Here is a 20,360-nt window from a genome sequence, read left to right on the forward strand (position 1 = left end):
TGCTTGTCTCTGCCACCTCAGTGCTGAAATTTCCACCACTCCCATCCTGGTGCTGCTGCCATAGACACCTGTTCCCTCTTCCTGGACCTGACCCCCACTTTTCCTCCTCTTTTCATGTGTATCAGCATCTTCCAGGACCACTCCTGTGTTTTTGAGCCTATTTTGTGTGTTTAAAGAAAAGGAGAAAGATAATAAGTTATTACAATTCAAACTGAAACAAAAACCTCATATGTTGTTGCAGTTCTGCTATACCACAGTGCCACCTTGTGTTTGGTTAATGGAATATGTGCCAAAGCAGACAAATAAACTCCAAGGGGGAAATCCCACATAAAAGATGCATTTTTCCTTCTACAATGAAAAGAAGCCTCAGTGAAGCAGCAGATGAAATCCACCATGTAGAGAAACTCATAAAAAGGGAGAGAGGAAGACTTCTGGGGGGGAAAGACCTCCTGTGAAAGATGCTCTAATCCTCCCACAAAGACAGCGGAAGATGCCTTAGTATAGTTCCAGGTCCAATACCTCCTTGTAAAGAAAACTTTCTCCCATTTTCTTAGTGGAAGAAAGAGGGTGTCTTTTCACTTGTCTTTTTTTGTGTGGGGGGGGTGTTTACAATGCCTGCCTATATTTTGTCTTATGCAGCCACAAGTCTGTACAGGGCAATAGCTGAATCACACAAGTTTTTATTGCAATTGTCCCTTAAAATGTAGTATTTCATCATCCTTGCTCAAAAAAGTAGTGAAAAGGGTTACAAAATGTGGAAGAATCTCTGGAGGAGAAGGATGTGTTGTAAAGTGTTTGCCACCTTCCATGAAGAATCACAAATGCATCATAAATGCCTGGTGTAGAGCAGTATAGATCATAGGATTATACAGTTGAAAGGGCCTGGCAAGCCATCAAGTCCACCACCTGCTCAGTGTAAGACTCAAGTCATCCATCCAGATTTCAACCTGGCCCAACCCTGCGTAACCTCCAAGATTAGGCAGGATCAGACACTTCAGGCTATATGGAAACATATTGATTGATTGATTGATTTATATCCTGCCTTTTTCCTACAAAGGGCTGAAGGCATCTTACATCATTCTCCTCCTCCATCTTATCCCCACAACAACAACCCTGTGAAGTAGGTTGGGCTGAGAATCTGTGACTGGCCCAAAGTCACCCAGTTGGCTCCATGGCTGAGCAGGGACTAGAACCCAGATCGCCTGAGTCCCAGTCCCGTCCTCTTCACCTCTACACCACACTGGCTCTCTATATAAAGAGAGCCCAGGACAGCTAGCAAGATTATCTACCACCTAAAAAAATTGCATGAATGCACCAGGTCACTTCTCCTGCACACAAAGCCCCTCCATATACCTTTTCTTGGTTATAAGGATATTAAGTGCAAATTGGCTCTTAGGTTGAATTTTTTTTATTATTATTTAAATAAAAACATACTATTGGCTCTTAGGGAAGAGCTGGCAGTAAAACTGCTCAATGGAAGTACGAGACTCTTCATGTAGTTACACACACACACACACACACACACACACACACACACACACACACACACACACTCTTAGAGCAAGTCAGAATATCTACAATTAGTGCTCCCTGCTGGAAGAGACTGGAAGAGAACTGGAGCCCAGTCATCCAAGAAGCACACCCTGTGCCATTTTTATGGAAGTATTTTTGCATGCCTGGAATAAGAGAACTCACCCAGGGAATGCCCAGCGGTGTCTGGCAGTCCAACTGGAAATGCTGCAGGACCCAGAAGCAGTTCTGCGACTGTCCATCGAGGGAGATGCTGAGGACCAGCAGGAAGGTCAAATGCAGCTCTGCTACTGCTGCCAGTCCTGCTGGGCCCTTGTTTTACAGCTGGGAAGATTAAAGAACCCATGAAGGACAAACTGGGAGAGGCAGCTGTTGATCCTTGGCAAGCACAGAGAGAACACAACAGATTACACTCTACCAGCCACGGCGTTTAGTCTACAAAAGGAAAGTGGCCCCGTGGGGTAGATTTCCAGGGACTGTTTACAATCCCATGGTTTGTCAGGTCTGCCATAAAACACCAGTGAGCAGCCACAGCCCAGAGGACTGGCCTGGTGAATTACAGAGCTAATTATGTGTTCATCTGTCTGGTTATTTCTGAACCTGCCTCCCCACCTACACCCCAGGCCCAAACGTCTCCATATTTCAACAAGCGCTGGATCAGCATCAAAGGAGAAATCTGGAGTTGTCGTGTGGTTAAGCTGCGCCACAGTTCTTTGCTGGCGCTCAGCCAGCAGGTGACTTCTGAAGGATGAGAACTTCCTGGGCATGAGTGTGTTTGCAAGCTGCACCCGCTGCCCTGAAGACCCCCCCTCCCCCCTTGATCCCAGAGCTTAGAAACACAGAAACAGAGCGAGTCAGAAGTGGTCTCCCGGGCCATCTAGTCTGACCCACAGCTCCAGCCGGCTCCGTTCACGACATGCCCACCATGTGCACGTCCAGCCTATCTTTTTGATCTGCCTGGGCTGACCAAGTGTAACAGAGGGCTGGGACCCAATACCTGTTGAGAGCTGTGCAGAAAATGGGGGTTTGGAGGGTGTGGATTTTCCTTTGAGTCACAAGATGCATCTGCCAACATTCCCTCTTCCCTAAAGGACCAACCATTTTTTGTACTTTGACAACATTTTGTACTTTATTTTGTATTTTATTTTACTGTATATATTTTAATTGTCATTGTTTTAATGTATTTTGTATTCGATGTTGTAAGCCGCCCCGAGGCCTTGGCAAGGGGCGGCATAGAAATGTTTTAATAAATAAATAAATACTTTGACAACAAAAAGGGTTTCAGACAGAAGGTTAGAACAAGGGTAGAAAAAGCCACACTGTGAGACCTATTGTAGCAAAGGCACAACGTAAGGTGTGATGACAATTCCAAAAACAACAAGTGGCATCTGAAAGCCCCCCAGGGTGGGATTACAAGGAAACTCTCGAAAACAGTGGGATCTTCTTCTTCAGATCTTTAGAAACCAATTTATTGAACAGGCAGTGGAGGCTAAGGAATGCAAGGGGAGAGGCTTGTTCCATGACTGCGGTTATTTTGAGACCAGTCAGTATCCATACAACTGATGGACAAAGGGTCAGAAAGCTGCAGGAGACAGGGACCAAAAAAAAAAAAGAGAAAGTGCTGTGGGTAAAGTATCCCTTCCCCACAGTGTAGACACACATAACTGCCTCTGGTCAAACAAGTTGTACAGGTTTTGTAACAGTACAAACCCCCCCCCAAACCTGTTTCCCCCAGCTGACAATGAGCTGGATAAACATCTGGAGCAGCCATCCCTCTCCTAGAGGAATGGAGTGGCCTGCGTCCCTCACCTTGGCAACGATTAACCTGCATCCACCACCACTGACTGACTGCAGTCTTGTAATTAGGATTCAAACAAGCTAGTAGCTCCAGCCCTTGGAAGTCATTGTGTCACAGGCTGCCATTAAGGTCCCACATAGACAGGAGGGCTGTCCTTTCAGAGCCCACAACAAAGGTAGGCATGGCCAGGTGCCTTTCCAGGATCCGCACCCGAGCAGAAGGCCTGACTCCGCAACTTCACCATTGCAACCTTCTTCCCTTGCCTCTCACTCTGGCCCAACGAGCAGTGGGGGTGAGTAAGAAGGGCCTCCTTGCTCCCTGCCTGTCAAGCAAGCAAGTGGCAGCAAGGCTGCAAACAGGGATGAGGAGCAAGAGGGCTCCAACACTGAAGGTTCACTGAGGGTGGCTTGGCCAGAGCTCTCAGAAACCTGATGCCAGCACAGTTTTTGCTGCTCCGAAAGCAGCCCCCCCCCCCCGGCCATTATCCTAAGCAGAGCCATCTTTACCTTACAGGGAGTCCAAAACACATAACAACATTCCCCCAATATGTCACCAAAGCCCAGTTGTTTCTGCAACAGTAGCACAGCCTTTTCAGTTGCCCCGTCTCAACAAGGAACAATACCTTACTGAGTTGCATAGGCCTCACCCCTAAGTATGTGTGCCCCACAACTACGCACTGAAATTGTCCAGATCAGGTCAATGTTCGTTTTAGAGAATGGAATCTACACTTGCCAAAGCAATTGGTGGCAGGTACGGTGAGGATTTTTCTCAAATTTTAACTTAGTGGCATGGCATCTCATGTGAATGTTGACATTCTGAGTGCATGTCTGGACATCACACTTCATGTTTGAATTTGAAAATTAAAGGGCCTGATCGAGCTGTCCAGTTCCAGCCTGAGCTTGTGGAGGTTAACCAAACTCACACTGTGTTCAGGGAAGTCTGCCTACCAACAGCTGTGCCCGGGGCTGCATTCATGAGCACGTCAGTTTTCCTTAGGAAGGATGCTTAGCCCTGAAACAAATGGGTCTTACTGTGCAATTGTAGGCGCGTTTGCTTGGAAGGAAGCCCCACAGAGTACAGCTGGACTTACTCCTAAGGAGGATTGCAGCTGCCTGCACCTTGACGGCATGTCTTTTCATTTTAACTCATGAAGCAGAGGAAATCCTTGTACTATTCCTGCCTGCTGTAACTGGGTACCCCCAGATGGGTTGGATAATTACGCATCTGGAGGGTTTCAAGTTGGCACAAACCAGACTAGCTTGGAAAGTCCTGGCACAGCAGCCAGCTTTGCTTCTGACACAGGAGCGGATCTAAAGCACCCAGTCAACCGTTCATAAATTTCCCTGGCCCAGTTAAACAGTGCGAGTGATACAAGCTCCATGGCCGTGCTGTCCTTGGAGGTGTAAAAGATGAACCAGCTAAACTAGATTAGCAAGTTAGAAGAAAAAAATGCCAGGACTAAACTGAGAAAGAAAGGGCCAACAAGACAAGGGTCACATTCTGGAGTGCAACTTTTTTAAAAAGCTTCCTGAGAGGTTAGCTCATGAATCAATGTAGTTTTCAGTATGTACACACCTGAAGGGTTAGAAATTAGTCTAACCCTTAATCTGCACCTCTAATTGAAATATATAATTATGACATGCCTGCTTGCTGACACGCTCTCGTTCTTCCTCTTGTCCCTGTGCTGTTTTCTCCACGGTCCAAGTTTAGAATATGAACTTGCTGAGGCAGACAGGGGCTCTTCTGTCTTGGTCCTGCTGCTCTGTAGCATCCCAGGTACATGACGAACATCACAGAAGCCCTGCTTGTCAGACCAAAAGCCTCTCTTATCTGGCATTTTGATCCCACTGTGCCCAACCCCTTGCCTCTGGGAAGCCCAGAAACAGGACATGAGTGGAATAGCATCCTCCAGGTCTTGTTCCCTAGCAACTGGTATTGCGAGACACACAGTGGTAAAATAAAGCTCCCATACGTAACAAGCAATCATTGACAGCTGTACCCTCCATAACTTTGTACATTGACAGAGTAGTAGTAGTAGTACTGGAGTGATAATTACAAAATGGAGGAATGCACCTGTTGGCCCTGAGGCATGCCACCTGATCCAACCCCTCTGTTTTCTATCTGTTGCCATAAACAGATTTTCCAGGCAGCAGGAAAAAGGAGAAAGATGGAAAGTGCTTGGGCAAAAAGGAGGAGGAGGAGGGTCTATTAAGACAGTGAAAGTCCAGGACAAATCTGCAGAGAAAGAGCATGTGAACCTCAGCTTCTCCCATCTTCTCAAAATGGCTTCCTTGGCAAATCTACTTGTCAGCCGGGACATTCTGATTGTCATACATTTACCAACAGAAATGTTCTTACAATCAATATCCTGTGGCTTAGGAGATAAGGAGGCCATTTCAGGATCCAGAAGGATCCAGAAGGCACTCCTCACTCTACCAGAGATGTTCTTACATGTTTCAAACCATAAATGTGTCCCTGCTCAGATCTCCAACACACTTGGATTTAATTATATTTCTATTATGATTTTGTATCTAACTGAATGCAATTGCAGATAAACCTGTCAGATGAGGGAACAAATATGGTAGACCCTGTGAAAATGTAGCTAGCTATGATGTTGTCTTTGTAAATAAGCTGCAGGTTAAAGGAATGTTTTCCCCTAATTCAACAACAACAAACCCTTTAACAAAACAAAAAAATAGGTTGAGTGACTGGATAAGACTTTTCAGTCTTGGCAGGACAGAAAAGGGAGATGGAAACCACTCATGGCCATGAGATGGGCCGCATCATTACCACTTTGCCATAATTCTCTGTGAACCTCAACCTGCTGTTCTGTTCCCATCGTCTCTTGGGGATCTGCCAGCCATTCTGTTTCACCGTTTGTTTAGTGGTTACATAGCAATTATGTGGGGCTTTGCTTTTACCAATTATCAGTCACTAAAGCAATTAGAAGAGCCCTGGATTAAGTAATAATTATAATGATTCGTTATATTTCTCTCTCCTTGGGGCTTTTATTCCCCAGTTGCCTGCTGAAAGCAACATGCTCATTAGAAGGCTGAGGTTGCAAAGACTGCAAAAGGCCCATGCAGGGAATATATGCTATTTGCCAGACAGGCGGGTCTTGGCTAGAATCCTCCTTCATCAGCAACTGGAACTCTGTCTGTGTTACATAGGAAGGAGGGAGCAAGTTAGCAGAGCACTCATTCTTTCCTCTTTTGCAGGTTTCAAGGAGAACATGCAGGCTCTGAAGCAGCTTCTCCAAGTGATCTTCAGCTAACTAGAGAAGGGTTTCTCACAATCTAGTATTCCTCTACAAGTGCTGACTTTTGCAGTTGCCAGGAAGTGGAAATTGAGTGGAATTAGGCTGCCTTTTCTAATTTAGGATGCTTGATAAATGTGATCTTTACACAATCCAAATCGAGCACCTCCTGAATTCATGTGCAAATCAGAACTTTATCCACAGCTGGATTTTGTGCTTCCTGAATATCCAGACACAGCTCAAAAAACATTCAGAAAATCAACATTTCTGTAGCACTAAGGGGTCCCTTCCTCCATGCATAAAGGATACTTCAAGGCTAGAGAAAGACTACATTTCTCCAGCAGTGGGAGACAGTCAGGGCTTAGAAAGGAACTCCTGTGGACTGGTTCATCCTGCAGGCTCCCCATCCCTCAGAAGGCCCTCCTGCATTTTCACATGACCACTAATGCAGGGGCTGGCAACCTTCAGATGCTTTAGACTGCAACTCTTGTAATCTCAGTATTGGCCATACTGACTGGTGCCAACCGAATTTGCAGTCTAAAATATGTAGAGAGCAGCAGGCTGCCTAGCACTGCCCAAGTTCTACCAGCTTTTAGCTGGATTCAGCTAAGTACGAGTATGTTCTTGTTTATGAGTCCACATACCCTTGCTTAGGCAAGGTCTGATGGTTTATTACTGTTACTTTTTCATTGCTCTTATCAGTTGCACTGACCCTTGAAGGGACATACAGAAACACCAATGTTAAAAATATGCAACAACCACAGCTATCACTCACAAACAAAAGCAACGTTGGTGAAAAGCTGATCAAAGGCTGAGGATATAGCAATAAATCTGCTTGTGGTCCATATCATATTTTTAAGTATTCATCCATAAATCTGTTCCACCCTGTTTCCAATTAACCTTTGGCTATTGGGTGGTATAGAAATGAAATAAATAACCTGCATATTGTTCTTGTTTTAAAACTGCACCAGCATTTGCATTTTAATACATATTTAAATGTATATATTTTAAATATATTTTCTCTGACAACATGCATTTTGATAGCACTGAGTGGTGAAACCTGGCTCTTCCATGCATGGAGACTTCTGCACATCAAGTGTCAGTAATTCAGTGGAAAGGGGAGGCATTAGACTTGCAAATTTTTGAAAGACTTTCAAATTAGAAATCAATTTTTTCTGATTTGCTTTGCCTGTATTTTAACTGTTTTTTATGTAAACTTCCCTGAGCAATTTCTATTGAGGCATGGGATAGACATTTCTAAAAGTCTTAATAAATTACCCTGTCTAGCAAACAAAATTCAAGAGTCCCTTGGCCCGCAAATCTTTGCAATTATTGGCCAACAAGTCATTCCATCTCACCCAGTAACAATTACAAAGCTCCAATCCATCCATCCATCTAAAGAATTATGGGACTTAAATTAATCATGCCTAACACATTCCATTGGTTTCACTAGAACTCAAGTTATGACTAGATCTGACTGTTTCAGGGATCTTTGTGCAATAAATTACTTGGCTTGTTTTAGTTTAGTTGTTTGTTATATTTACCAACCGCTTCTTCGGAGGTGTTTTAAGTGAGGTGGCAAACAGTGCTGCTCTCCGCCCACTTGATTCAACCCATACAATTCCACAGAGCAGGGCTGTGCACAAGATGACAGAGCTCCAGATGTTTTGGACCACAACTCCTAGAAGCCCTGCCTGCAAGGACAATGATCAAGTGTGCTGGGCGTTGCCGTCTCAAACATCTGGAGATCTACTTTCTCCCATTTTGTTCGCTAAAGCAACAATGGGCAACCCTCCAGATGTTCTGGCCTACAACTCCTCTAATTCCTCACCACTGGCCATGCTGGCTAAGGCTGATGGGAACTGCAGGTCAGAAGAACTCGATGCCCCAAGTTGTCCATCCTTGCCCTGAAGCAAAGATTTGCTAAGGACCAGAAGCATTTCGCTTTTGGAACCCTTTTGAGTGTTCTAAGCTTTCCAGCATTTCTTTTGCACAGAGGTCATGAAAAAGATCCAGTTCTGTCCCCTGCTCTTTTGTCCTTTATGAGATGTAAGCAGAATTTTGCTCTCTTTCTGCACAGAGCATCACAAAACCAGCTGGTTGTATAACCAGAGCTTTGATCAGTATTCATTCACTTAGTTGTCCCTTTTGAATGGACCATGACATCTTTAGATGAGAAAATCAGAACTCCTATTTCTCTCTGCAATAATTTATTGCACAAAGATCCCTGAAACAGTCAAATCTAGTCATGACTCGTAGCCTGAGTTCTTCTATTTGTCTTGTTCTAAAACTTGTTCTCAGCCAAGTTCACAAGCTGCCATTTATTTTTAATTAACCAACTTTCCAACCTGGGCTTAAAACCTTGTAAAGGAATTAAGGGGAGGTCCTGTAATATTATGGCTCAGAACTTGAAGCAAACTAAAGCAGCTTTTGCATTACCCCCAACCAAAGATCATGTTGCCTGGGGATGATTGATACTGTGGTCAAACACATATGGAAGATATCAGGTTGAGGAAGACTGAGTTAGTGTTCACTCTCTGGAATCAGGGATGAGGTTACTTGAATTCTAATTCTCCAAACGGGGGGAAATTCTAGATAGCAGACTTTACACAAGACAATGGCCTTCAACCTTTTAAGGTTGATGGGCACATTTGGATTTTTCACAGTGTTATGAGCACTCCCACAAAATAGTTGCTATGGACGGTGGGAACCTTGCCCATTCATACAAGTTTTCCATAGTGGAATGGTCAGCCACAAAACACTCATTTTCCAGAAGACACTGGTGAGTCTAAAGAAAAAGGTGTCCAAAATCCTAAGTATAAGGCAGAGGTAGGTTCTCAGCTCCAAAACACAAAACACTCTTTTAAGCCCAAATAAATATGGTACTGGAAGGCAGTTTGATTTCAATCTTAAGAAACAAAATAAAAATCAGAAGGGGCAGGTGGCTTGGTGGACACTAAGTGGCCTCAACGTTACTCAGTCCATTTCCTTTGGTGGAGAGAAAGCAGGGGTCACGGAGAACTTGCAAAACTTCGCTTGCCTATAAAGGTTAAAGCACTGGAAAAGGCATGCAGTACTAGGAATGCAGCATCACACACAGGCTAGCTTAAGTCTACAAACCTGGTCAGTATATCCCACAAACTCTGTTCGCTCAGAGCACACAAAGGCCTTCCCAGCACGCCCCTTCCAGTTACCCCCATCACTCTGATCGCCAGTCACGGCAGCCCGAAGGGGCTGGGCACACTTTGTCAACGCCCAGGACTGCAGAGGAGCCACCCAAATTAAGATGCTCCCTCAAGCCCCAGCGAGCCTTCCTTCAGCCATTCCCGAGTTAGGAGCAGAGGAGGCGCGAACAGGCTGCCTGGGGGCAGGAGGGACGCCAAGCACTTCAAGAGGCAGCAATGGCGCAATCAATGGCAGGAGCCCGCCGCCCGCTGGTAGTATTTGCAGAGCAAGAGGAGGCGCGGTGCCCTCGGGGCAAGAGTCCAGTGCAAGCATCGGCAAGTACAGGCTTATTTACCTCAATGGAACTTACTTTTGAACAGACATATACAGGACAGTTCTGTAAACTACAGTTGTCACTCAGGTTGTACATATACGCGCCATGCCCCCGCACCTGGCTATAAATATAATTCCGACAGCCAGAAATAGAAAGCTTACAAGGGAAAGCAAAAGAAATCAAGAGGCAGTCATCATTCCGCCACTTTAAAGAAGTCGGGCTTTCCCTGTTCATTCTTCAAAGCAAAGCATGGCTCTCCGTGGAAAGCGGGCTCCTTGTATGCAGGTGCTGCTCCCACTGGCAGGGATCGGGAGCTGCGGAGGGCCAAGGCTCTGCGGGGCCCAGGCCGGCTCTGAGCCTGCGGCAGCGTCTGCCTCGCCAGCCCGCTCCCTCCCCACTACAGCCGAGCGGGTGGCCTCCGCGGTGCTCCAAAACAGAGACTGCTTTCGGGTGGGGGGAGTACCCATCCAGTGAGGGCACTGGGCAGCCCCTACTGATTTATGCTTTTTTTCTTGAAATATTTCTTGGCCGCCTCTCCAGACAGGAGCCTTCACCGACCAGCAGGCAGCAATAAACCACCTACATCACGCTAGCAACTCCCCCGAAGGCAGCATCCAAATGGTTCGGAGAACTGCTCCTCGAAATGTGCATTATTTGCTTGCTTGCTTCTTTTAAAAGCGTGCACAGGGTTGGCCAGGCTAATGCTGCAGGGCTTGGCAGTGCTTTAGGCCTCTGCCCATCCTGCACACTTGCTCGTGGCCCAGGTGAAGGTTGCCTGGCCACTGGTTACCACTTTTCACTGTAGATTATGGGCTGCCCAGCAGCTCAGGGGGATTTTGGTGTAAATGGAGACTGCATGCCCCTGCCTGCATCCAGTGAGGTTGGCTATCCATGGCAGGAATGTGTTCCCATCAGCGCAAGGGTTTCTATCATTAGGGTTTTCATTGTTTTGGCCACATGTGTGGCCATGTGCCTTTGCATGCATATCTATGTGTGTGTGTGCGCACACAGGCACATGTGCATGCCCGCAACCCCAAAGCCAACACCACAGTCGGTCCTTGGGGCTTAAAATGTGCATTCCTGTTCTATAGAGAGGAGAATTCCTCTATCAGCAACCTTGCCACCAAGGAGACTACTGGAAATATAGATGGCCCCAAGCATCCCCATTTTATGAAAACAGTGAAAAATACATCTGTCATGGGAAAAGGTCCCATTATCCACCACGATTTTGGCAAATAAAGACATAATGGCAAACAATAATAGATGAGCTCTGTGTATAATAACTTTACTGTTTAGTGTGGATGAAGTACCCAAAATAGGAATGATTTATAAACATGATGAACCCTTTAAAAATAGCCAAATAATTTTACTTCCCAATGCCCCATAAGAACTATAACAGCAGGTAAGGTTTGTGCTGAGGCTAAGAGGAGCCTCTTCCAGCCTCATACTTTCCTAACCTGTTGCTGTACCAGTGCCATCATGCTCAGCCGCCATGGCTGTAGCACTGGAGGATGAGGGGAATTGCAATCTAACACTCCAGAGGGAACTGAGTTGGGGAAGGCTTGAGTAGTGTGTCCAGGCCCAGCTTCTGATTCTGCAGCTGTGGTAAGGCTTGAACCAGAGACTCATATTCTTAGCTGCTCCACTGCAGTACTCATCTATAACTGACATTTCCTTTAATTAAGAGACAAAAGACTTGTCAATAGTTAACAGTTTGAAGCCTCTCTGTGGGCCAGAGTGAGCTTGAGGCAAGGTGGGAAGAGATGATAACGGGGGTCACTAATTAAAGACTTTCTCCAAAAATGAGATACTCTTTGGTCTTTGAAATATTTCCCACCTGAAAGGCTTGCACCATTTGCTTTGTCGATATAAAGCTGAGGGTGATTTTTAAGTTTGTGTGTATAAATAAGTTAGGATGTGAAAACAAACAGTTGCTTTCTCTCATATGTATCTCCCCTCTCCCCTCTCTCAACACAGCAGGTAACCCTAAACCAGCCCCACATGAAGAACGAAATTCATGCAACCCACTGACATTTGGGTCCTCTTAGATGATCCCAGGAGATCAGTCCTGTTTGTTAACCTATTATGGCTGGCGCTGCACCCCAGCTGCAGAATAACATTGAGAAGCCAGAATTATCGAAAACCTTTTCTTCTTATAAATGGTATTGGCATTTCAATTCCATGCTGGCATTGATCATGTGCGTCTAAAGAGTCTGCATGAGTTTAGTTTTCTGCTGTGCAGTCTTTACAAATCACCGAGCTCCCTCGAGTTTTTAAACAAAAACGAGCATCTTTTTTTTTAAATGGTCTTTGCTGCGGCTCCATCTCTCTACAGTGTCTTGACGGAAACAATTGTTGGATAGAGAGAAAGAACAGGATTACTCTTTGCTGCAAAATGAAGGACATTTTTCTCAAAATTTTCTCAACCATTTCTTCCACCACTCACTATCTCAAAGAGCTGCATGTACATTCAAAGGGCTGCTTTATATAAGAGCTCTTATAATTTAGAGAAATGTTAAGATAATTACTATCAAGTTTCCTTAAGAGAAAATGTTAAACCATTAGCCATGTCGCGAGAGTAGCTTTTACAAGCATAAACAAACTGCCATTACAATCTTATATGCATCTACTGTCCGACATATGGGTTTCATCTTCAGTATCTGGCCTTCTAAAGAGCAGTCAGGGTTGATCTCCTCTAGGACTGACTGGTTTGATCACCTTGCAGTCCAAGGGACTCACAGGAGTCTCCTCCAGCACCACAATTCAAAGGCCTCAATTCTTTGGCACTCAGCCTTCCTTATGGTCCAGCTTTCACAGATGTACATTGCAACTGGGAAAACCATAGCCTTGACTATACGCAGTTTTGTCAACAGGGTGATGCCTCTGCTTTTTAGTAGGCTGTCTAGATTTGCCATAGCTTTCCTCCCAAGGAGCAAGCATCTTTTAATTTCTTGGCTGCAGTCCCCGTCTGCGGTGATCTTGGGGCCCAGGAAAATAAAATCTGTCACTACCTCCATTTCTTCCCCATCTGTTTGCCAGGAAGTGAGAGAACCGGATGCCATGATCTTGGTTTTCTTGATGTTGAGTTTCAAGCCAACTTTTGCGCTCTCCTCCTTCACCCGCATTCTCTGGAATTCTGCATTCAATTGGATGTATCTTTCTCCTTCTCCCTTGCCTTTCGCTTTCCTTCTTTCCTCAGCTATTTGTAAAGCTTCCTCAGACAGCCTTTTTGCTTTCTTGCATTTCTTTGGGATGGTTTTAGTTGCTACCTCTTGTACAATGTTGCAAACCTCCATCCATAGTTCTTCAGGCAGGCTGTCTATCAGATCTAATTCCTTAAATCTGTTTGTCATTTCTACTGTATATTCAGCAGGAATATGATTTCAGTCATACCTGGGTGGCTAGTGCTTTTCCCTACTTTCTTTAATGTATGCCTAAATTTTGCAACAAGAAGCTCATGGTTTGAGCCACAGTCAGCTCCTGGTCTTGTTTTTACTTTGTGTGTGTGTCTGTATAGAGCTTCTCCATCTTTGGCTGCAGAGCACATAGTCAATCTGATTTCTCTGTTGACCATCTGGTGATGTCCATGTGTAGAGTCGTCTCTTGGGTTGTTGCAAAAGAGTGTTTGCTATGACCAGGGTGTTCGCTTGACAAAATTCTGCCAACCTTTGCTCTGCTTAATTTTATACTCCAAGGCCAAACTTGCCTGTTATTCCAGTTATCTTTTGGCTTCCTACTTTACCATTCCAATCCCCCATGATGATGAGGACATCATTTTATGGTGTTAATTCTAGAAGGTGTTGTAGGCCTTCATAGAACCAGTCAACTTCAGCCTCTTCAGCATCAGTGGTTGCGCCATAGATTTGGACTATTGTGATGTTTAATGGTTTGCCTTGGATTCAAATTGAGATCATTGTCATTTTGGGGATTGTATCCCAGTACTGCTTTTCCTGCTCTTTTATTGACTATGAAGGCTACTCCATTTCTTCTGAGGGATGCTTGCCCGCAGTAGTATACCTGATGGTCATCTGAATTAAATTCACCCATTCCTGTCCATTTTAGTTCACTGATCCCTAAGATGTCGATGTTCAGTCTTGACATCTCATGTTTGACCACATCCAGCTTGCCTTGATTCATGGATCTTACATTCCAGGTTCTTACGGAGTATAGATCTTTACAGCATCGGACTTTCCTTTCACCACCAAATACATTCACAACTGAGTGTCCTTTCGGCTTTGACCCAGTCGCTTCATTCTTTCTGGCGCTACTAGTACTAGCCCTCCGCTCTTCCCCAGTAGTATATTGGACACCTTCCGACCTGAGGGGCTCATCTTCCGGCGTCATATCTTTTTGCCTTTTGGTACTGTCCATGGTGTTTTCATGGCAAAGATACTGGACTGGGTTGCCATTTCCTTCCCCAGTGGATCATGTTTTGTCAGAGCTCTCTGCTATGACCTGTCCCTCTTGGGTGGCCCTGCACGGCATAGCTCATAGCTTCATTGAGCTACACAAGCCCCTTTGCCACGACAAGGCAGTGATCCATGAAGGGGGTTGCCACTTTTACATGCAGGCAAGTCCTCTCAGAATTATAGCAACCCTACAAACGAATTAATGAGTGAATAAATACCCCCCAAAATGACTTGTCCTTGACAGCCCCGCTCAGCTCTTGTCAGTGCAAGCTTTACGGAATCGATACATCTCATTGTTGCTCTTCCTCTTCTTCTGCCTCCAACTTTCCTTAGCATGATTGTCTTCTCCAGTGAGTCTGTCTGTCTGTCTGTCTGTCTCTCTCTCTCTCTCTCTCTCTCTCTCATTCTCTCTCGCTCTTATTTATTTATTTATTTATTTAAACAAACCTGTTATAGACTGTCCCTCTACTAGCATCTCGGGACGGTTTACAACACCTTGAAGTCATGATGTGCCCAAAGTATGACAGCTTCTGTTCTGTCCTTTTTGCTTCTAAGAAGTTATCTCCATTGCAATTACTACTCTATAACCCCTTCCTTTCCCAGCAGTCATGAGAAAAACCCTTTTTTTCAGCCACTCTCCCCTCCTGGCCTTCTTCTCTCATCACAGCTTGCTACTCTCATTACATTAGTATTTTTTAATTATTGTGATTCTTTCAAAGGCATAATTACCAAGGATATCACTGTTCAGCTCTAAAGCTAAACTGGGCTAAACTGCATATTACAAGGCTGTTGGTGTTAATTGCAGGAATTCTTGACAAAGAAAACGGCAATAACACTCTGGCTTACTGGGAGATAAGGAGGCCAGAAGTATGCCCTGCAGAGGCTGTGAGATTCCGCAACCAGCCTCCTCCGAGACTTGACAGGGCACGATGCTGCAGGCTGTGGGGAGATGTTCTCCACGCTCAGCATTCCAGCACATTCGCCCAGCAAGGGAGCCGCTTTTATGACAACACCCCAGCAGATCACCTCCAAAGCACTTTATGAGCATCTAATCTGACCTTATGAAAGTGGTAGGGATGAAGCCGTCAGGATGCCTCCCTCTCCCTCTCCCGCCTTCCTTTTAACTCTGTGGGGAAGCAGAGCAATACAATCAACTGTGTATAAAAGGAAAGTGCAGCGGAGGAATTCCCGGGCTCCTTTTATTCTTTTCCTCCCACCCTCTCTCATACGGCTGCTGAGTGACTAGAGCAACTGTCTTCAACCATGCAGCCTCCAGATGCATTGACTACAGCTCCCAGCATCCCCAGCCAGCAAGAAGCTAGGACTTCTAGTTGGAGACATCTGAAGGGCACCGGGTTCAGAAAGTTAGTACAAGGTTTTATATGGGGAAATCTATTTCTTTATTTCTTATTTTATTTATTAAAAGCTTTTCTAACCCACCCACTACAACATCTTGGGAGGGCTTCTTAGATTTATATCGTGCCTTTTCTCTTTTTCTTTTATTAAAGAACTCAAAGCATCATTGTAGTGTTCTCCTCCTGTTGTTCTCAATCTTATCCCCACAACAACAACCCTGTGAGGTAGGTTGGGCTGAGAGTATGTGCCTGGCCCAAAGACACCCATTTGGCTCCACGGCTGAGTGGGGACTAGAACCCGGATTGCCTGAGTCCCAGTCCCCTGCTCTTAAACACTGCACCACACTGGCTCTAGTCTTTTGCTTCCCTCTTAACACCAGGGGTGGGATTGGAGGAGGAGGGGCAGTAGGTGATAGGATATGCTTCACCCCTGTCCTGCTAGTTGAGTTTTTGGAAAATCCACACAGCAGCAGGTTTATTCTCCCTAAACTAGAAGTGAGCTCCTCTGGGAGGAAAAGGGTGGGTGCAAAAGGGGTTTGAGCAGCTCATTCGCCTTCTCCTGCAAGCCTGTTTCCTCCACATCATGTGAGGCTGTAATGGATGTAACTGAAGCGAGTGGACCGGAGACCCCATTTGTACTCATGCTATGTAAGGTGGGGAGCCCCATCCCAGGTGGAAATCCCATAATGTCTATAGGAAGCATGTGGTAGATGAATATAGGAAGTCTGCAGGCATGGTGAACCGTGTGCATCCCTCCCATCAAGTCACTGACTTGCATGAGTGGCCCCTGCTCTTACTAGGCTGATCTGTGCAAAAAAGTATGCAGAGGCAGTGCTGCCTTCAGGGTTTGGATGGCCCTTGGGCAAGACACCCTCTGTGGGCCCTGCCCTCCCTGAGTCCACTGTCTTGCAGCCATCGTCACCCGCTGCTCTGGCTCTGCTCCCCTGCAAGCAGAGAGCCAGGAGTTGGGCACCTGCTTCTGTTTTGTTCCTCCCCGCTGGTGCTTTTTCCAGGCACTGAAGCAACGGACAGGTGAGGAAGGAGGTGGCAGTGGTAAAGAGGGGGAACCATTCCAAGGAGCTCTTAGCAGTGGCTCTTGGCAGGTGCCCAAGCACACCTGCCCTGTTCGGAATAGACTAGTTGTAGACCATGGGTCCTCAAACTACGGCCCGCGGGCCGAATCTGGCCCACCATGTTCATTTATTCGGCCCGCCTCAGAGCTTTTGGACTCGCTTGGAGAAAATGATTGAGCAAGTCCAAAAGCTCTGAGCTGGCACAGGCATTCTTTGAAACAGCAGAGAGCTGGTGCATACTAAATTGTAAGAGCTCAACTGCGCATGTGGCAGCTCCCCCCCCCCCCCCCCCGCCCGCCACCTCCACTGCACACACATACAGAGCGGGAATATGGAGCAGGAAGCAGAAGAGAGGAGGGCGGAACAGAAAGAGATGAAGGCGAAGAAACTAAAGAGGGATTGAAGGTAAGAAAAATATAACTTTTTAAATCTACTGTATTTTTCCATGTATAAGACGATACTTTTTCTTTAAAATATTTAGCTAAAAATGGAGGGGCATCTTATACACGGGGGGCCGAGAGGAGCACTGCGGGTGCACTTGGGGGGAGGAGACTGGAGTAATTGCGGGCACGCTTGCGGGGGGGAGACTGGCGCTGGCAGGGTGGCAGGCGCACGTGTGCAGGAGCAGCTCGCTCGCTCAGAGATCAGTAAAAAAAGTGTGGGATGTCCTATACATGGGGGTGTCTTATAGATGGAAAAATACGGTATTTTTAATTATGGGAGCCACATCCCCAGGCTGCAGACCAAGCCATGGCCGCCTTGCCAAGCCTGGGGACGGACAGGCTGAGGTGGAGCGGGGCCGGGGCTCCCACGCCTCCGCCACGGCCTTCTCTGTGCAAGCCGCGACTGCCTCACCGAGCCACCTCACCTCTCCGGCCTCCCGCTTCCTTGGAACTGGGGCAGCAGCAAGGACTATAATTTCCATCATGCTGAACCAGCATGGCCAATGGAAGTTGTAGTCCAGTTCATCTGGACAGTACCAGTTTTGGCAAGATTGCACTAAAATATGGTAGTCATTAGCTCTGCATCCAAATACAGCTATTGTGTATTGTGGGAATTGTTCTGGGCTTCAAAAACTAAGAGTGGTATTAACAGTATTTATCCTTAGTATTTTTGCCTCATTCTTTGTAAATGCCAGTTGCAGTCATCAGCTGCATTATGCAAAATACTGTATTTGGTGCCTTGCTTGTGTTGTAGCCATGTCCCTTGAATATGGACATGCTCTTCCCCACCTCATCTTGGGCTTCTGCTGCAGCCCGAGGGAGCAGAGCAAACATTTTTTAATTTTTAAATTAATTTTTAAATTAATTTAAATTAATTTTTAATGTGCAGTGTGCATAGGAATTTGTTCATATATTTTTCAAACTATACTCTGCCCCCCCAACAGTCTGAGGAACAGTGAACTGGCCCCCTGTTTAAAAAGTTTGAGGACCTTTGTTGTAGACTACTTTCAGTGCTTTTGGACATAAAAAGGCCCCTTGCATGCTGTAAATGGGCAGATCAGGAACAGGGCCATGCTAGTACTGTCTGTCAGGCATGCCAGTAGAATATTTGCAAAGAGGTGACAATGGGGATAAACTAGGACACCTCCACCTCCAGCCTGAAATGGTACAGCCTAAAATCTGCCTCTTTAGCACAGCTGCTCCTTCTGCCCAAATGGTACAGAAGCTCTTCTTAACTCAGCACAACGCGTTCACCACAGGGAACCGGCCTTTGCGTTCCTGATGGCAAGTCTGAGAAGAACCCGAGTTACGAGTCTATATCCCATCTACAGTATGCCCAGAAAGGTGTTTCCAGGGATCCCGTGGCTATTAGACTGTTTAAGCAACTTGGGGGTTGCTGTGGCATTCCTGGGGTGGTTGCCTTTGGTTGCAGAATTGCCTATATTGGGGCTGAACAACAAATCTCTTGCTTTGTTTGTATTTCTTGGCGTTCAAGTAAGCCTTGTAATCTTGGGAAAAGTTCAGAGTAATTCACTTTCCTACCTCAGGGTTTTGTTCCACCTTTCCCTCCTTCTATGCATCTATAATATTTTCCACTTCTACCACTATGCCAAGCAACCCATGATATACAGTAGGCCAAACAACCCCAAAATGCAAACTGTTGTCTTTCTTTTATTTAACAGAGTAAGTTGATAATCCTGTGAATTGCATATACTGTATTCTGGTTACATAATTTCATTTTTCTGACTGGATTCAGATTTGATAGCAATGCCATCCTGAGGGAATGTTCAGTATCGACATAGCTATGGGTGAGAATTGCCATGAAGATTTTAACAATGCAGGGTCCATTCCTCCCTATTCCCCCAGAAGAATTTTCCTTATAAACTATGGGGCCATTTCACATAAAATGCACAAGGGCAAATGTCTGTTTATTTATTTGACATAAACATGGCTTGATACATCAAAGAACAAATGCTTTAATACATATGCATTTTGTAAAGATATTTCTTCTCCAGCACCACTTTTCTTTCTCCACATATTTTTGAAAAAAAAAAAAAAAAAAAAAGACTGAGATGTTCTCTGTTTTTCTCTCCTTTCACACAGTTCACTTTTTTCCTCATCATTGCTGCTCCCCCCACCCTTTTCATGGTATGTTACAGAATACAGGGAACAGGCTGCTGTCCTGACAAGCTTGCACTTTAGGATTCAATGGTGGAGAAAGAACAGGGGAAATGAATTCTGGAGTCTGCAGGGAAAACACTCTGTGATGAATGCAGTTACATGTGTTACTCTGACTGAGTTGTAGTCAGAGTTGTAAGGACTAAGGTTTGTACCAAAGCCTTAATGGAAAAAGGGTTTTGTGAGCATAGACTCTAATTGAGAAAGAGAATTTGTATCATGCGTAACAGGCAGTTCCAAGCATATGGGGCACTGCAGCAAGAGAGAAAGGGCAGAAGCCACATTGCTTTATAGCATTGCAAAAATACAGACCTTGCTTTATTTTCCCTTAGCAAAACCTCTGTTGCACATCTTGTCTTGATCACTCAGCCTTCTGTCAAGTCATCTGTTGCCTCACCTTGGTCCTCTTATGTCTGCCTGGCATTTTGCAGCCCTTAATGTTCAGCTCTTCAGTGCTGCCTATGCACATGGGCAGGGAGTCAGCGCCAATCCCAGCTTTGTGGCACATGTGCCAATGTCAGGAGTGGGCAGAAGGTAGGTCGGAGTCTAACTCTACTGGTACATCTTAGGATGAGTTCCAGTAGATCAGCAAGGATTTCTGATCGCACTAGTTTAACAATCAGAGCGGCAAAATGATACTTGCCCATCCACAATCAAATTGCTGAAATCAAGACAGATCAGAATAGATTTTCGGGTGTAAGGACTGTGAGTATGGGTCCATTCAGGTCAAGTACCCCAGACAATGTGAATGGCTCAGAATTCTTTAATTCTAAGTATGTCTTTTTTGCAGCCAACTCCAGCTGGTGGAGTGTAGGATCT

This window comes from Varanus komodoensis, unplaced genomic scaffold (assembly GCF_004798865.1).
Source record: "Varanus komodoensis strain SLA01 unplaced genomic scaffold, ASM479886v1 scaffold12, whole genome shotgun sequence".
Taxonomy (NCBI): Eukaryota; Metazoa; Chordata; class Lepidosauria; order Squamata; family Varanidae; genus Varanus; species Varanus komodoensis.